Source organism: Pelophylax lessonae (genome assembly GCF_965119305.1).
Source record: "Pelophylax lessonae genome assembly, chromosome: 4".
Classification (NCBI taxonomy): domain Eukaryota; kingdom Metazoa; phylum Chordata; class Amphibia; order Anura; family Ranidae; genus Pelophylax; species Pelophylax lessonae.
The window spans coordinates 609877583-609893959 of NC_138771.1; the positions used below are offsets into that span (position 1 = coordinate 609877583).

At 46.1% G+C, this 16377-nt stretch overlaps 2 protein-coding genes across 2 annotated transcripts in view; both read right to left on the reverse strand.

Annotated features, from left to right (window-relative positions):
- The window catches only part of LOC309553579 (uncharacterized protein), a 241585-nt gene extending 239577 nt beyond the window's left edge, over positions 1-2008 (reverse strand). The window contains exon 1 of the mRNA XM_082254855.1: positions 1952-2008. The gene's annotated coding sequence lies outside the window, so the exon portion shown is untranslated. The remainder of the gene's footprint in view (positions 1-1951) is intronic.
- The window catches only part of LOC309552826 (uncharacterized protein), a gene marked incomplete at both ends in the record, with an annotated part of 253908 nt that overhangs the window by 95201 nt on the left and 142330 nt on the right, over positions 1-16377 (reverse strand). The gene's annotated exons all lie outside the window — the stretch shown is intronic.

Genomic DNA, 16377 nt, shown 5'->3' on the forward strand with positions numbered 1-16377 from the left:
GCTCTTCCCCGATCGTCGGGGATCTCCTAAGTGACAGGCAGTCACAGATTACAGGATTCAGCATAGCTGAACCTGCGATCTGTGTCTGTGTCACACAGTCCCCTCCCCCCACACACATCAGTAAGCACCAGGCATTCAATTAATCCCTAGAGCACCAATAAAGTTAACCCCTTCCCTCCCAGTGTCATTATTACAGTAACAGTGCATACGTATAGCACTGATTACTGTAGTAATGTCACTGGTACCCCCAAAAGTGCAAAAAATGTCAATTAGGGGTCCAAACTGTCCGCCCCAATGTCGCAGTCCCCGCAAAAAAAAAAAAAAACGCAGATCGCCGCCATTACTAGTTAAAAAGAAAAAAAAAAAACAATAAAAATTACATAAATTTCCCGTAGTTAGTAAACGCAATAACTTTTGCGCAAACCAATCAAAATACGCTTATTGTGATTTTTTTTACCAAAAATATGTAGCAGAAAACAAATTGGCCTAAAATGTTAAAAAATTTAGATTTTTACATTTTTTTGGGGGGGAATTTCATATAAAAAAAATGTGAAAAATATTGTAATTTTTTTAAATTTGTCGCTCTTTTTTTAATTATAGCGCAAAAAGTAAAAATCGCACAGGTAATCAAATACCACCAAAAGAAAGCTCTATTTGTGGGGAAAAAAAGACATAAATTTAATTTGGGTACAGCATTGCACGACCGCGCAATTTAAAGTAACACAGTGCCGAATCGCAAAATATGGCCTGGTCAGGAATGGGGTAAAATCTTCCGGTCTTAAAACGATTAAAAATACGCTCATTGAGAATTTTTGTCAAAGACATGTAGCTAAATACATTTTGGCCTAAATATATGACAAAAATTTCATATATTGGATATTTTTTAACTGTCAAAGTAGAAAAATATTGTTATTTTTTTCAAAATTGTCGCTCTTTTTTTATTAATATCGCAAAAAATGAAAAGCGCAGAGGTGATCAAATACCACTAAAAGAAAGCTCTGTTTGTGGGGAAAAAAAACGTAAATTTCGTTTGGGTACAGCGTTGCATGAGCGCGCAATTGTCAGTTAAAGTCACACAGCGCCAAGTTGTAAAAAGTGGCCTGGACGTAAAGCAGGAAAATCCTCTGGTCCTAAAGTGGTTAACAATCGATCCAAAACCAATTGAGGAGGGGCCGCTCCTGACAGTTCAAGCCAGGCTTGTCATAGGAAGTGGAACTAAAGCCCCGTACACACGTACCGATTGTCAGCCGTAAATATTCGGCAGACGAACGATCGGCCGATTGTAGGCTTGTTAATATGATGCTTCCGACAGCCGACAGCGCATTTTTCGGCTGAACAGAATCGGGTGTGCAGGCATTAAAATTTCTGTTGGCCAACACCAGAACGGCCGATTGTTCGCCAGTCAGTACAGATTTCGGCCGACAGACAGCCAATTTGCAAGACTGGGCATGCTCAGAAAAGAAAAAAGACAAGGAAAGTCAACCATCACATGACATCACTTCTGCAGTCGGCTGTTGTTGGCCGACAAAATTCATGTGCAGTCTTTAGCAGTTTTCAACCGACAGGACAGCCCTGGACAAAAGACGGCCGATCGTTCGGCCGACGATCAGTACGTGTGTACGGGGCTTTACTCTGTGTTATTAAGTCAATTTTTCCATATCAATATAGAGTTAACCTGATCAATCCATTGTTTGGTGGTAGAACTATAGTTAGTAAGTATAATATGGTGTATTCATGTTGGAGTGCAGTTGCAGACCTTCATAGCTCCTAGGAACATAAACTTTGTTAAAATGTAACATTTTGTAGAATTACAATTCCTAGTACGTCTTGTATCTAGCAGGATGGGTATGCTGGGGGTTATCATACAGACATGAATGCTGTGCAGTACATATAGAATTAAGTGTCAGAGTGCTGGCAGGGTTGCAGAAATTCTATTAATAAATCTACATACCATTGAGGAGGAGGATTATCCTGGGCACTGTGCGGCTTCTACAGGCAGATCAATGTGGAAGTATGTAATGCTGGGGGAGGGGGGCAGTGTAATCAGCCCTCTACTATTCTGTGTTCCTTCCTGTACAGGCTAGGAAGAGTGACAACATCCTTCCAGCTTTGCACATGCACAGTAAAGATTGGTTTTTAAAAACGCACTTTTTTTTTTTACTGACAAAGCAACAAAAAATGATGTCACAGACAGACACAAAAGCAAATTTTTAGGTGAATAAGGCACACCAATCATCCAATCATAGGCAAGCAAAAATCTTTTTCTTTGTTTTTAATTTAATTGTTTTTAATTTACCTTGCACATGGCTGGATAATAAATATTCTTTGCAAAGCAATATTTTTAGCTTTACCTTCTGCACTAATTTAAGTGAAAATTCCTTTTCCATTCGTAACTCCACCTCAGTGTGTCAAAGTTATGTTATATAACACAAAACTGAAATAAAAACAATATTAGAAATTGAATAATTTAAAGTGACACCGCTTTTATTTAAAAAAAAAAAAAAAAAAAGTATGTATTCATAAAGTGATAGTAAACACACACACTGATTAAAGGGTAAGTTATCTTTTTAGAAAAAAATAATAAATGCACATTTTTTTTTTTTTTTTGCAGGTAAAAAATGTGCATTTAATATTAATATTACTATTTTTTTTTTATTTTGGAGCCTGTAAAGCATTACACCAGTGATCAGTAGATCGCTGGTGCCATGCAGGTCTCCAACAGATCTGCCAGTGTATCTGATAAGAAGAGAGAATAAACTACCACAGTGCCATGGTAGTTTATGAAAAATTACAAGCTGACAGTCGCAAAGGCTGCTGGATCTTGTAGTTTTCCATTCACTGGACTGTGAATGAGTGATGCAGCAGGGCAGGCGGAACCCCGTAATTTATTTAAATTGTGACAGCTAGCGGGGGGGGGGGGGGAGAGAATTTTCCTGCTAGCTGTCAGTTTGGGGAATCGGGGAGGTGCGGGGGCCGGTCCATTCATAACATATTACATGTTACACCCCAAAAATGAGTGAGATGAACTGTTCCTTTAGTTTACATTGTCCCTTTTATTTCTGTATTTGGATGATGGCACTGTAATTATTTTAATTAAAAAAAAAAAAAAGTACCTTTTTGCTGTAGCAGGATTTCCAGGCAATGGGCCTGGTGTGGGTCTGCCATTGTTACCGGTGACACCTTCAGCCCATTTAAGCTGAATACCCAAATGTGAGATTGGAGACAATGACCATTCCAGCATCTTTTATTTGTTTTGTTTGTTTGATATTGAGGATGGGAGAAGGGGATGAGTGGAATACTCCTCTGGCTCAACTAGGTACAAATAGGACACTTTGTAGATGTAGCAAGTTTTCCAGGCCTATGGCCTGATGTGGGTCTGCCATTAGTACCAGTACTTTCCCCAGCCCATGTGATCCGTGACCCTGGGTGTGATAACTGAACCAACGACAACTCTGGCATCTTTGTTTGTGGTTTTTATTGTAATTTAAGGGGATGGGAGAAGGGAATGAGTGGGATATTCCTTTAGGCTTTAACTAATTACACTTGGGACTTTCTCCCACAAAAATGCTTCTTTGACGCCAGCTGGCGCCAGTCAACGCTCTCCAGCACTGAGAACACACGGTAACTTAAAAAAGATGTACTGAATCCTCAACATAAAGTCCAGAAGATCCAGGACTGTGTACTGTAAGACTTCTGACACTGCAAGGCTGCTAAAGTCACTGTATACTTTCCTCCGTTTGCACTGGCTTGAGGTAGTATATTGTAGAACTCTGTAAGACTGTAACTTCCACTGACACTGACACACACTGCACAATTCAGGGCCCCACTGCAGGTGCCCCCTTTGACCTTGAACTCTTCAGGGTCACTGACAATGTACCCACTCTGTCACTTCAGGGTCCTCAACCTAGGTACCCCCTTTCACTGCTAGCTGGCACTGGATCCCAGAACCTCTACTCTAGTGGGCCCCTCTAACTTCAGGCAGACCCCCAGGGGCAATCCTCAGTACTCACGGCCTGTGTAGGCTTTCCTGGGACTGGACCCCTCCGACTCCCCGCAGGTTCTCAGCACACCAGATATCCTCAGCTCCACACTCTCTAGATCCTCAGGCGACCCCCTGAGATCCTCTTCCTCAGACAGGAGGCGAGAGAGACGTTCTCTCCCTCCTGGGACTCTGCTCCCGCCAAAGACCTTGTGTCAAGTGCCTCCCCCTAACTTATACCCACTCCTTGAATCCTTTGCAGCATAATCTGCTTTCTGGGGTAGTTACAAGCCTGGATGTGTCCTCTGATTGGGTTTCCCTCACTGCCCAATCAGAAGCCTCTCACAGGAGTCAGTGGGGAGACTCCCCCTTCAGCAGGCACACTTGGAAACCATGACACCCTGACTAAATAAATCACAGGCTTTTAGGCAGGCAAGGCCCACTATACATTTACCTAGCACCTACTGTACCTGTAGGGTTCTACATAGAGAAAATGCCTGTCAGCGCTGTCTTGACACCGGCTGGATGCCGACCAACGCTTGCTGGCGCTTGAAAAATACTGACTTGCTGTACTGCACTTGAACTTGACTTCTAGCGCTCTGTTTAGCTCAAAAGTCATGGACTGCACTGAGGTTTGACTCCCGACGCTCTGGTTAGCTCAAAAGTCCTGGATACAGCTCCCTCCAGTCCTTCCTGACTGAGGTAGCTCTCTGTAACTTTGTGTGCTGCTGCAATTCTCAACACTGTACACTGCATGCTGTACACTTTAACTCTTCAAGGCCCAACCGCTGGCGCACCCTTTGCACTTCTGGGTCCTCTCACTAGGCACCCCCTCTACACTTCAGGGTCCTCTCACTAGGCACCCCCTCTACACTTCAGGGTCCTCTCCCTAGGCACCCCCTCTACACTTCAGGGTCCTCTCCCTAGGCACCCCCTCTACACTTCAGGGTCCTCTCCCTAGGCACCCTCTTTGCTCTTCAGGGTCAACTCTGGCACCCCCTCTACCGCTAGCTAGCTCCTGGATCCCTTGGACCTTCACCAGAGCGGTCCCCCTGTCAGCTAGGCAGACCCCCAGAGGCAGTTTGCAGTACTCACGAACTGGGAATGCTTTCCTGATCCTTGACCCCCTCAACTCCGCTGGTCCTCGGCACACCGAATCCTCTCTGCAGCTCAGTTCAGCTCTCGCTGCCGACCGAGACACCCAATCCTGCTGACAGAGGAGAGACAGCCGCACTCTCCCTCCTGGGACTCTGCTTCCCGCCAAAGACGCTGCGTCATGCACTTCCCTCAAACTTATACCCACTACCAGAATCCTCTGCGGCAGAATCTGCCTTTCTGGGGTAGATACAGGCCTGAATGTGCCATTGATTGGGTTTCCTCCTCTGCCCAATGAGAACCCTCTCATGGAGCACAGTGGGGGGGGACTCCCCAGTCTCAACAGACACACCTGGGAGGCATGACAGCCCAGCTGAAATCATGGCCCTGCTGTTAGGCAGCCAAGGCCCACTATACTTTGCCTAGCACCTACCTTGTAGGGTGCTACATCCCTAATCAATACACAATTGTCAAATGACCCAGATCTTTCCCAGCCTGTATGCAGGGAAACATAAGGAGGGAGGAGCCTCTAGTCCTCTGCTGCTGGTCGCATGTTATAAATAAAAATAAAAAAAACTGCCTTTAGAATACAGAGTAAAAATAAATAAATAATATCAATCAACTGTTTTAAATCATCAAACAAATACAGGTATATGTTTGAAATCAAATCTTTATTATTTTGTGAAAATAACATGGTGTGGGAGGATTTATGCCAGTCACAGGCTGTGTCACCCCCCTTTCCTCCAGCCTTTGTCTTATGCCCCGTACACACGTACCGATCATCGGCCGAACGATCGGCCGTCTTTTGTCCAGGGCTGTCGGTGTCTGTTGAAAAGTGCAAAAGACTGCACAAGAATTTTGTCCGCCGACTGCAGAAGTGATGTCATGTAATGGTTAACTTTCCCTGTGTTTTTTCTTTTCTGAGCATGCCCAGTCTTGCAAATCTGCTGTCTGTCGACCGAATTCTGTACTGACTGGCGAACAATCAGCCGCTCTGGTGTCGGCATACAAAAATTTTCATGCTTGCAAGACAGATTATTTTCGGCTGAAAGTGCGCTGTCGGCTGTCGGAAGCATCACACTAACAAGCCTACAATCGGCAGATCGGTCGTCGGCCGAAGCTTTTCGGCCGACGATCGGTACGTGTGTACGGGCCTTTAGAATAAGAGAGAGGCGAAGCCTCCATTAATCTACATATAATATCCAGCCCTCATTGTATTTAAAGCGGAGTTCCAGCATAAAAAAAACTCTGCAGCATCAGGTAGAGTAAAAAAAATCTGAAAAAGAATTGGATAGTTAATATTTTTTTTTGTTTCACTTACCTTGTATTTATTGAAAATTAACTTACCTTCCTTCCTTCCTCTTCCTCCTTATGCGGCCGCGGCCCCAGACATCACTTCCTCCTTTGCATTGTGTCCTGGGAGATGAGTGTCATCAATCCCAGGATGCAATGGGAATGGTCGGCCGCTACTCTGATTGCCGATCGCAATCTACAGCGCATGCACGAGGGGTTAGCTTAGGTTAATTGGGGTTAGTTTAGGATTAAGGGGGTATTTTAAGCTAAAAAATGTGTCCGGAACTCTGATTTAACTGGTTAGTGGACATGGAGGAGGAGGGAAGGAATGGCTTGCCATTTACCACTGTGTATACACCCACATGTGTGACTCTATAGTCACATGGAATGCTAAGATGTTATAGGGAGGAAATGTTCCCCACCCCCCCTCCACCAGACTGCACTCCCCCTCTCCTATCCACCTGGCTCTGTCTCTATGTTTACCGGGCTCCACGATCCCACCTGTGAACCCAGGGCAGTATTGGGGGCCCCTGGGAAGGATAGTGGGAGCTCCACAGATATCCATCCACTGAGCCTCCCTCCTAGGCAAAGACCAGGAAGTGATATGATGTCACTTACTAGACCGGCGCTTTCATTCTACAGGAGCTGTGCTCAGGAAGCAGCTGATGGAACACCATCTGTATTCCATCAGCTGTAGAGGAGTAGAGTGGAGACATCCAAAGACTAATCGACCCCGAATATCTAATTAAGAGTCACCTATATGCTACCACATAGGGGGCTATTGGTCCTCTATTTTTTTTTTTTACATAACTTTTATTGCCATTAGATAAAGAACAAAAATATAAAAAAAAAACGTTTTAAACATTTAGAGACACATAAAAAAGCAAAAAATTTTAGAGCTCCCCCCAAGACACACACGCAAATGCATGCGATTGTCCTGCACATATTTATTATTTATTATTTCAGTTACTTATATAGTGCCGTCAATTTACGCAGCGCTTTACATATACATTACACATTCACATGAGTCCCTGCCCTCAAGGAGCGTACAATCTAAAGGTCCCTAACTCACATTCATACATACACAGTAGGGACAATTTTTTTTTATACATTATCCAATTAACCTACCAGCATGTCTTTGGAGTGTGGAAGGAAACCGGAGTACCCGAAGGAAACCCACTCAGGCACAGGGAGAACATGCAAACTCCATGCAGGTAGTGTCGTGGTTGGGATTCAAACCAGTGACCCTCTTGCTGCTAGGTGAAAGTGCTAACCACTACCCCACTGTGCCGCCCTGTTATGCATCACCGCGCATGCCAAAGTGACAGCAATATTTCTAGCATCAGAACTACTGCATAACACTAACCTAGGGACTTTATGAGTGTTGCCTATGAAAAAAAATGGATTTTTGTAAAATCTTACCGTAAAATCCTTTTCTCTTAAGCTCATTGACAGACGTAGTCCTCGTTGATTAATAACAACTCGGGTTATGCTGCCCTCTACAGGAGTAGGACTAGACAGGAAAGAAAACGTTCTGGCCACACCCTAGGGGCAGTCCCAGAGGGTATATCCTCTCACTTCCTGCTACAGCAAATCAGTTATGTCACAAAGCAGTGTTTAGAGAATTTAACTCAACCCAACTCAAAACAGAGGGGCGGGTACTACGTCTGTCAATGAGCTTAAGAGGAAAGGATTTTACGGTAAGATTTTACAAAAATCAATTTTTCTCTGTCGCTCATTGACAGACGTAGTCCTCGTTGATTAATAACAACTCGGGACGTCCCAAAGCAGTACCACAAATGAGGGGTGGGATGACAGAAATCAAAATCCAGAAGGCCCAACCGGAGCCAACCAGAAGCATCAAGGACTCATCGAGCAAAAAGATGAGACCTAAGTGAAACACCCAACAACCCTTGAGGTAGACCAACAGTCTCCTCAGATTGCGGCCTGCAGAACCTTGTGGCCAAAAGAGGCATCTGACGATGCCATCACATCAACTTTATAAAATGATGTAAAGGTATGAACCGACGATCAAGTCATCGCCTCGAAAACCTGGATCGCCGACGCCTGATGGCGGAAGACCCAGGAGAAACTAGGCGCCCGAGTAGAGTGCGTCTTAACAGGGAACGGATGATTCCGACCCTTAATAGAATAAGCCTGTACCACCGTCTGACTGATCCATCTAGATATGGTCGCGGCAGACACAGGCAACCCCCTTCAAGGGCTATCCGTGATCACAAAAAGTGAGTCCGTCTTACGAAAACAAGTTCGTAGTAGTCAAGTGTATCCTTCTGAACCCCATCCAAGGAGTGTAATGCAACTCCCAAGGATGGCTAGTCTTAGGACACGGGGAAGGTAACACAATATTTTTATTCAGATGAAAACTCTGAAAACCACTTTAGGAAGGAAGGATGGATTCGGAAGAAGAACCACCTTATCCCTATGAACCACCAGAAATGGGGAACGACAAGATAATGCGGCCAGTTCTGACACCCTGCGTGCAGAAGTAATGGCCACCAAGAAGGCCACCTTCTGGGATAATGTAAGCAAGGGAATCTCCCTAATATCTTCAAAGAGAAGTTTCTGAAGAACTGACAACACTAAATTAAGATCCCAGGCGGTAAGGGTGCACGCACTGGCGGAGCCAGATGTCGCACCCCTTGGATGAAATTCTGCACCAAGGAATGATTAGCCAAAGGTTTCTGAAAGAAGATTGCTAACGCTGAAACCTGACCCTTGATAGTGCTCAAGGACAATTTCTGCTCAACCCCTTGTTGCAGAAAGACCACGATTCGGATCACCGAATAGGTATGTGGGGGAAATCCAAGAGATTCACACCACGCAAATATAAGACTTCCATGTGCTGGAAGTCGCTTTCCTTGCTTTAACTAGTGGTAGGAATAACTGAAGCTGACACTCCCTTGTCCTTCAGTACCTGGGTCTCAATGGCCAGGCCATTAAGCCAGCGATTGTAAAGCAAGATGGAAGATCGGTCCCTGAGACCGCAAATCCTCCCTGAGAGGAAGTCTCCAAGGAGCGTCCACGACTAGCCTCACCAAGTCGGCGTACCAGGCTCGACGAGGTCAGTCCGGAATTTCCAGAATAACTGGAATTCCCTCCACCTCTGTCCTGCGAAGAAGTTCGCGCAGTAACTTGAGAGGATGGAAGGCATGCCGTAGCTGATACTGCCCCCACGGGGCGATCAGCGTTTCTGCTGCGTCCGCTAGAAGATCGCGGGTGCGAGCTACAAACCTCCGCACCTTCCTGTTGAGCCAAGGTGCCAACAGATCCACAATCGGGGATGCCCCAATGAAGGGACAGCTAGTGAGATACCTCTGGATGAAGAGGCCATACCCCTTGATCCAGAATCTGACGGCTGAAATAATCTGCCTGCCGATTTCCCACCCCCGGAGTGAACAATGCGGGGAGATCCGGAACAAACCGTTCCGTCCAACGAAAGATGCTAGTCGTTTCGATGGCCACCAGGACATTCTAAGTGCCCCTTTCTTGACATAAGTCACGACCGTGGCATCGTGCGATTGGATCCGAATCGGGCTGCTCTAGAGCTGCTCGGTCCAGTAAATCAGACAAAATCTGATCGCTCTCAGTTCCGATACCCTATTGGTAACCTGGATACTATCGGAAGGAATGAATTCCCCTGGTTGAGCATCGGAGGCTCCCTGGTCCGCTCGCCCAACCGGATCCGATTGTCCAGGAAATCGGAATTCTGATTCCATAAGAAAAGAATCTTTCAGGAGAATTCGGGTATGAGACTGGGTATACGGTACTGCCTCTAAGAAGGCCACCATCCGTCCCAGCCAATTGACGGACAGCAACATTCGAATCGTTGACTGAACCTTCTGGAGTTTCTCCACAAGGAGAAAACCTCTTGCCCAGGATGTATCCAACCTTAGGCCCAGATAGTTCAGTCTCCTGGTGGGAACCAGGGATGTGGGAAAGCGAAGAAAAACGCTGATGTCCTGCGATGATGGGGATATAAAGATAGGCATCCTAAATGTCTATGGACGCCAGGAATCCCCCTGATGCAGGGAGGCCACCACTGTTCGGATGGACTCTATTTTTCCCCAAGTCCAGAAATTGGATGCACCTTGCCCTCTTTCCTGGGCATTGTGAACAGGTTCGAATAGAACCCCTGAAACCGTTAAATGTTAGCAGGGAAGAATCGCACCGGTGGAAGTGATCGAAACTCGATCCTGTATCCTGACCGTATGACCTCGCGAACCCCTTAGTCTGGGGTTCCGGCAAGCCATGGATCCGGAAACCGATGAAGACGTCCCCCCACTCCAGAGATGGGTAGGGGCGCATCAGGCTGTATTTTTAAGGCTTGGCTGAGCCGGACTTTTTGTTTAGCCGACCAGCGCCCTTTGAAACCCCTCTAAAGGGGCTTTGGAGGGTTTCGCCTTATCGCCCGCCCTCGCGGAACGAACAACTCCTTATGAGCAGAAAGGGAAGGTCCTCGTTGGCTACGAGGTCCTCTTTAACCTAACAGTCTGTGGCAAGACAGCAGGTGGTACCGTCTATCCTTTAAAGAGGGATTCCTCAAACGGATAGCGCCTAGCCATGCATTAGGAAATAACAGGGGTTCGTTTCAAAACGACCCCATTTGGGTAAAGGAAAATCCTTCGCCCTTTTGGTAGGCTAACAAGTACCAAAAAGGAATTTCAGTCTCAGCTACCTCTGCCGGTATAACCTCAAGACCAAAGGTTTCCCGGACGGACACAACTAGTGCATCCACCACTCTTGTGCTATGGCGGAGGCAGAAACGTTCTCCTCACTGCCGAGGAGACATTACCTGAGACAACAGCCCCATAAGAGGGACCTGCAGCTGCATTGACCAGCTCCGAATCCGTATCTGAAGTATCAGATAAACAATAGGGGTAGGCGGGGGTCGCTTCTTGACCCCCGTCCCTGACAGGCCACCTTCACCCGGGATACCAAAGACTCCAAAACTGCCGATAATGCATTAAAAACAAGTGGGGTACTGGAGGGTCCTGCGGCCACCTTGAGGGGATCAGGTGGGGATACCTATGCGGCAGGGTCAATGATTATACAAGACACTTGCCAGCGACAAAAAATGACAAAGTAAAAAACTTTTTTTTTTTTTTTTTTTGTGTCCCCCAGTCGCAACAGCGCCCCTCAGTGTTACCTGTTTGGACCCCACAGAGAGAGAGAGAGAGAGAGAGAGACCCCAAGGCTCATCCCTGATGCACAGAAGTTTTCATCAGCTTGCTCAGTGCTGTCCTGTTACAGACAGGAAGTCTTTGGCCCTATTTCCTGGGTAAAGGAGGCGGCTCCGCCCCTTAACACGCCTACCGGCGCCTCCCCCTGGCTCCATGAGGTGTTTGGTCACCTCAAACATGGCCGCCCCCATGTTGGAGACACGAGGCTACGCCAATATGGCGGCCTTGTGTGCTCTGCAAGAAAATGGCGGCGGCCTGTTAGGATAGCGGCGGCTTAGCAGCGGCCTGCGGGATGCTGTATACGGCCTAGCGGCCTGTGGGAGTGCATCGCCCCCCCAAACTTCACCCTGGATGGTGATCAGCCTGGCCGGCGGTATCGGACTCTGGTGGGCCGCATGCGGTCCGTTCCTGCCCTTGCTGGAGGAATGCGATCTGGACTGCAGTTATACATGCATAGACATCGCCCTGTGAACACCTCTGACAGGTAGGATACCTTATGCTACCACAGTAATATTCTAGTACTGCCACTGACTTCAGTCATCTTTACAGTTTTGAAATGACATTAGATTGTCAGCTCCCAAACCAAGCCTCCTGGTTACTTGTTCACAAAAATCACACTCAAATAGGGGGATCTGTGACATGTTATAGGATAGAGGGGAGACCCATCCTTACCATTTCAGAGAGGGGCCCGCGTTCACCACAAAACCCGTCAGGGGGAAAAGGGGGAACATACTACTCACCATACCGGAACCAGGCGGGCGCCAACTCCTGACAGTACCCCTCTCCACCGGGGTGGGAGGGCTGTCGACCAATACGGACGCCGTGACTCATGGTCATTGGCGTTTCAGCGAGACGTTTAACTCGCAGGGTCAGTCCCCGTCCAGTGGGACTATGTCGCGGCCGACCCAGCGTGGAGCTATGGCCTGCACGCGCTCGTAGGCTGAACTGGGGTGACCACTGGATCTCAACATCCAGCCCGTCGCCCAGTCCAGCTTTCTTGCTTGAAGATCTCACAGGAACACTGGAGAAAAAAAGCTGTCTAAAAATCTTCTAAGAAAAAAATCCTGCCAGGACCGAAGATCCCAGCAAGGTATCTAGGTCCTTATTTCTAACTAGACAGAAAAAAACTGATTTGCTGTAGCAGGAAGAGAGAGGATATACCCTCTGGGACTGCCCCTAGGGTGTGGCCAGAACGTTTTCTTTCCTGTCTAGTCCTACTCCTGTAGAGGGCAGCATAACCCGAGTTGTTATTAATCAACGAGGACTACGTCTGTCAATGAGCGTCAGAGAAATATAGGGTACTGAAGTTTTTCGCTGTTTCATGGGTGCACACGAAAAAGACCCTATAGGTCATCAGTTTAATGTTATGCAGGAGTTCTGGTGCTAGAATTAGTGAATTTATTTTGCTTTTTGCTTTTTTTTTTGTGGGGGGGGGGGGGTGCAAGTAGCTGGTCTTGCCTAGGGCAAGAAAATAGTCTAGCATCGGCCCCGTTTCTGTTTCGCTTGAAAATTTCCAAACAATCTTATAGTTCCAAACCTCACAACCTCACAGTGGTGTGAGGGGAGAGGCTTGATTTTGACAGGTACAATGGAAAAAAGCAGAGAAGATATTTTATTGAAATAGATCAGGAGATCTAAGTTCTGCTTGTAGGCTTCCAGGATCTCCTCCGTACAGCGTTTAGAGGTTAACCTTTGTAAAGATGGAATTGGAAACCAGTGGCGGCATGTGAAGTTTTAAGATGGTGTGCCATTTAACAGGCAGGTTAAATAGGAAGTAAACCCTCCTCTGCAAGTTGTACCTATAGGTAAGCCTATGATAAGGCTTACCTATAGGTACTGTAAATATCTCCTAAACATGCACTGTTTAGGAGATATTTACTTTGCATGCAGCCAGTGACATCACTGGCGCATGCGTTCTGAAGGAACGGCCGCTGGTGCCGTTCCTTCAGAGCCCTGTGCCGTAACCGTCGGCTCCCGCACGCATGCGCGGGAGTGACGTAATCGTGGGTCCAGCCAATCAGATGGCCGGATGCCGCGAACCCAGAAGAAGAGTGACAGAACATGTCAGCCATGGGAGAAGTGAGTGGTCGGCACTTCAGGGGCTTCGTTCTAAGGCAAGTATAGCATAATGAGCTAGTATGCGATGCATACTAGCTCATTATGTGTTTGTCTTTCAGGTGTACTTTTTGAAAAAAAAAAGAAAAAAAAAAAAAAGAAAAAAAATTCTGAGGTTTACAACCTCTTTAAGTACATCCCGAGGCGTGTTTTTTAACCACTTGCCGACTGCCTAACGCCGATCTACGTCGGCAGTCAGCCCCTCACAGGCAAAGTGACGTAGGGCTACGTCACTAGCTTGTGAGGGTCTAGGGAGCGAGCGCGCGCCCCCGGAGGCGCGCTCCCGCTCCCGCGTGGTCACGGACCCCCCCGCGCGTGTGACCAGCGGACCCGATGTCCGCCGGTCACTCGGCGATCGGCGGGGGAGAGGGAGAATGTCAGGCAGCTTGTGTAAACAAGCCACCTGTCATTTTCCTCGCTGTAAAGACACTGATCAAACGGATCTAGTATGTAGATCCGTTGATCAGTGTCCTTACAGCTCAAGCCACAGCCAATCACAGTAGAAAGCACGCCCCTAGGGATACACACAGCCCCTCCCTCCCAAATAAAGTTATCCCCTTCACAACCAGTGTATTTTTACAGTAACAATGCATCTGTATAGCACTGATTACTGTAGAAATGTCACTGGTAACCCCAAAAGTGTCACAAATGTCAGTCAAGGGTCCGATCTGTCTGCCCCAATGTCGCAGTACCGCAAAAAAAAAAAAAAAAAAAAAATCGCAGATCGCCGCCATTACGCGTTAAAAAAAAAACAACAAAAATGACAAAAATCTTTCCCTTTGTTAGTAAACGCGATAACTTTTGCGCAAACCAATCAAAATACGCTTTTTGCAATTTTTTTTACCAAACATATGTAGCATAAAACAAATTGGCCGAAAATTTAAAAAAATTTTGATTTTTACTTTTTTTTGGGGGGGAATTTCATATAAAAAAATGTGAAAAATATTGTTATTATTGCAAAATTGACGCTCTTTTTTTGTTTATAGCGCGTGATCAAAAAATCGCACAGGTGATCAAATACCACCAAAAGAAAGCTCTGTTTGTGGGAAAAAAAGGACGTCAAATTCGTTTAGGTACAGCGTCGCACGACCGCGCAATTGTCCGTTAAAGTCACGCAGTGCTGAATCGCAAAATACCCCCTGGTCAGGAAGGGGGTAAAATCTTCCGGGGCTTAAGTGGTTAAAGGAGTTTTGCATTAATAAGGTTTTACTTTAACCACTTGCTGATGTCACCATAGCCAAACGATGGCTACAGCACAGCTGGCCAGTTCTAGGAGGGCATCCTATGAGGTCCTCCCGTGATCAAGGCCCACCGCAACGCGCTTTAGGATTCCCATGTGCTTCGGACATGGCTAATCACAGATCAGGGTAAAGTGTCACAGATCAGGGTAAAGTGTAAAGAGCCAATTAGCAGCTCTTTACCACATTATCAGCTGTTTTGAATCACAGCTGATGACATTGTACGCACAAGCTGGTTATTGACATTCTTTTCCTCATGCTGACAATGTAAGGGGAGCCAATAACCGCCTTGTGAAAAAAGGACATCGACACTGATAATTCAGGGCACCGACTATTAGTATCCTGATTATCAGTGCAGTCCCAACAGTGCTTCAAATTAGTGTAACCTATCAGTATCCACCAGTGCCCCCTTGCCAGTGCATATCAATGAAGAAGGAAAATTACCTGCTTGCAAAATTTTATAACGAACTATGAAAAACATTTTTCTTTCAAAATTTTCTGTCTTTTTTCATTTATTTAGCAAAAAATAAAAAACCCAGTGGTAATTTAATACCACCAAAAGAAAGCTTTATTTGTGTAAAAATGATTAAAATTTCATATGGGTACAGTGTTGCATGACCGCGCAATTGTCATTCAAAGTATTCAAAGCTGGCCTGGACAGGAAAGGGGTAAAAGTGGCCAGTAGGCAAATGGTTAAGCGTTGCTAAAATTGCTTCTCGTTGCCAAATTGATTTTTAATCCCTTTTTTTTGCTTTGGTACATGTTTTCCAGGGCCGTAGCTCCACTCTGCATGTCATTTGTTTAACAACCCCTTGTCTGTTTGTCTAGAAATAGCCAGAACTGTTTAACATTCAGCTCTCATTGACTTCAATGGAGATTGTATTCTAATGCATTTCCTGCACTAAGGCAAACAAAAAATGCAGTATTTATATTGCCCCTTCACCTCCCTGTATACTTACCTGAGTCCTCTATCAATCTCATGCTCTGCCCCTCTGCGCTCACAGAGGCAGCAGCCATTAACTCCTACTGCTGTATTTCACATCCTGTGAGCAGAGAGTGGGGGGCAGGGCTGACACACACAGTCAAGCTCAGGATGGAGCCTAAAGGTGTGCCTCCATAGCAAATGGCTTGATATTGGGGCACATAAAAAAAGAAGAAGAGGAGCCAAGATCACCAGCTATGGAACCCAGAAGAGGAGGTTTAGGGCTGCTCCGTTCAGTACATTATCATGAAATGACTATGAGCCACTTTGTTTTTTTCTGCAGTAACGCTGTTAATGATGGGGAATTTACTTGCCCCAAATTCTATAAATTTGATTCCCAAGCTTATATTCTTACAGTTAGCCCCAAACATGTAACACTAACCTAACCTCTAAGTACCAAGTTAAAACTTGTATACCTTCTTTACATTTTTGATAGTGAAAGTATTGGTTCACTCTGCCCTGGGATTGCTGTCA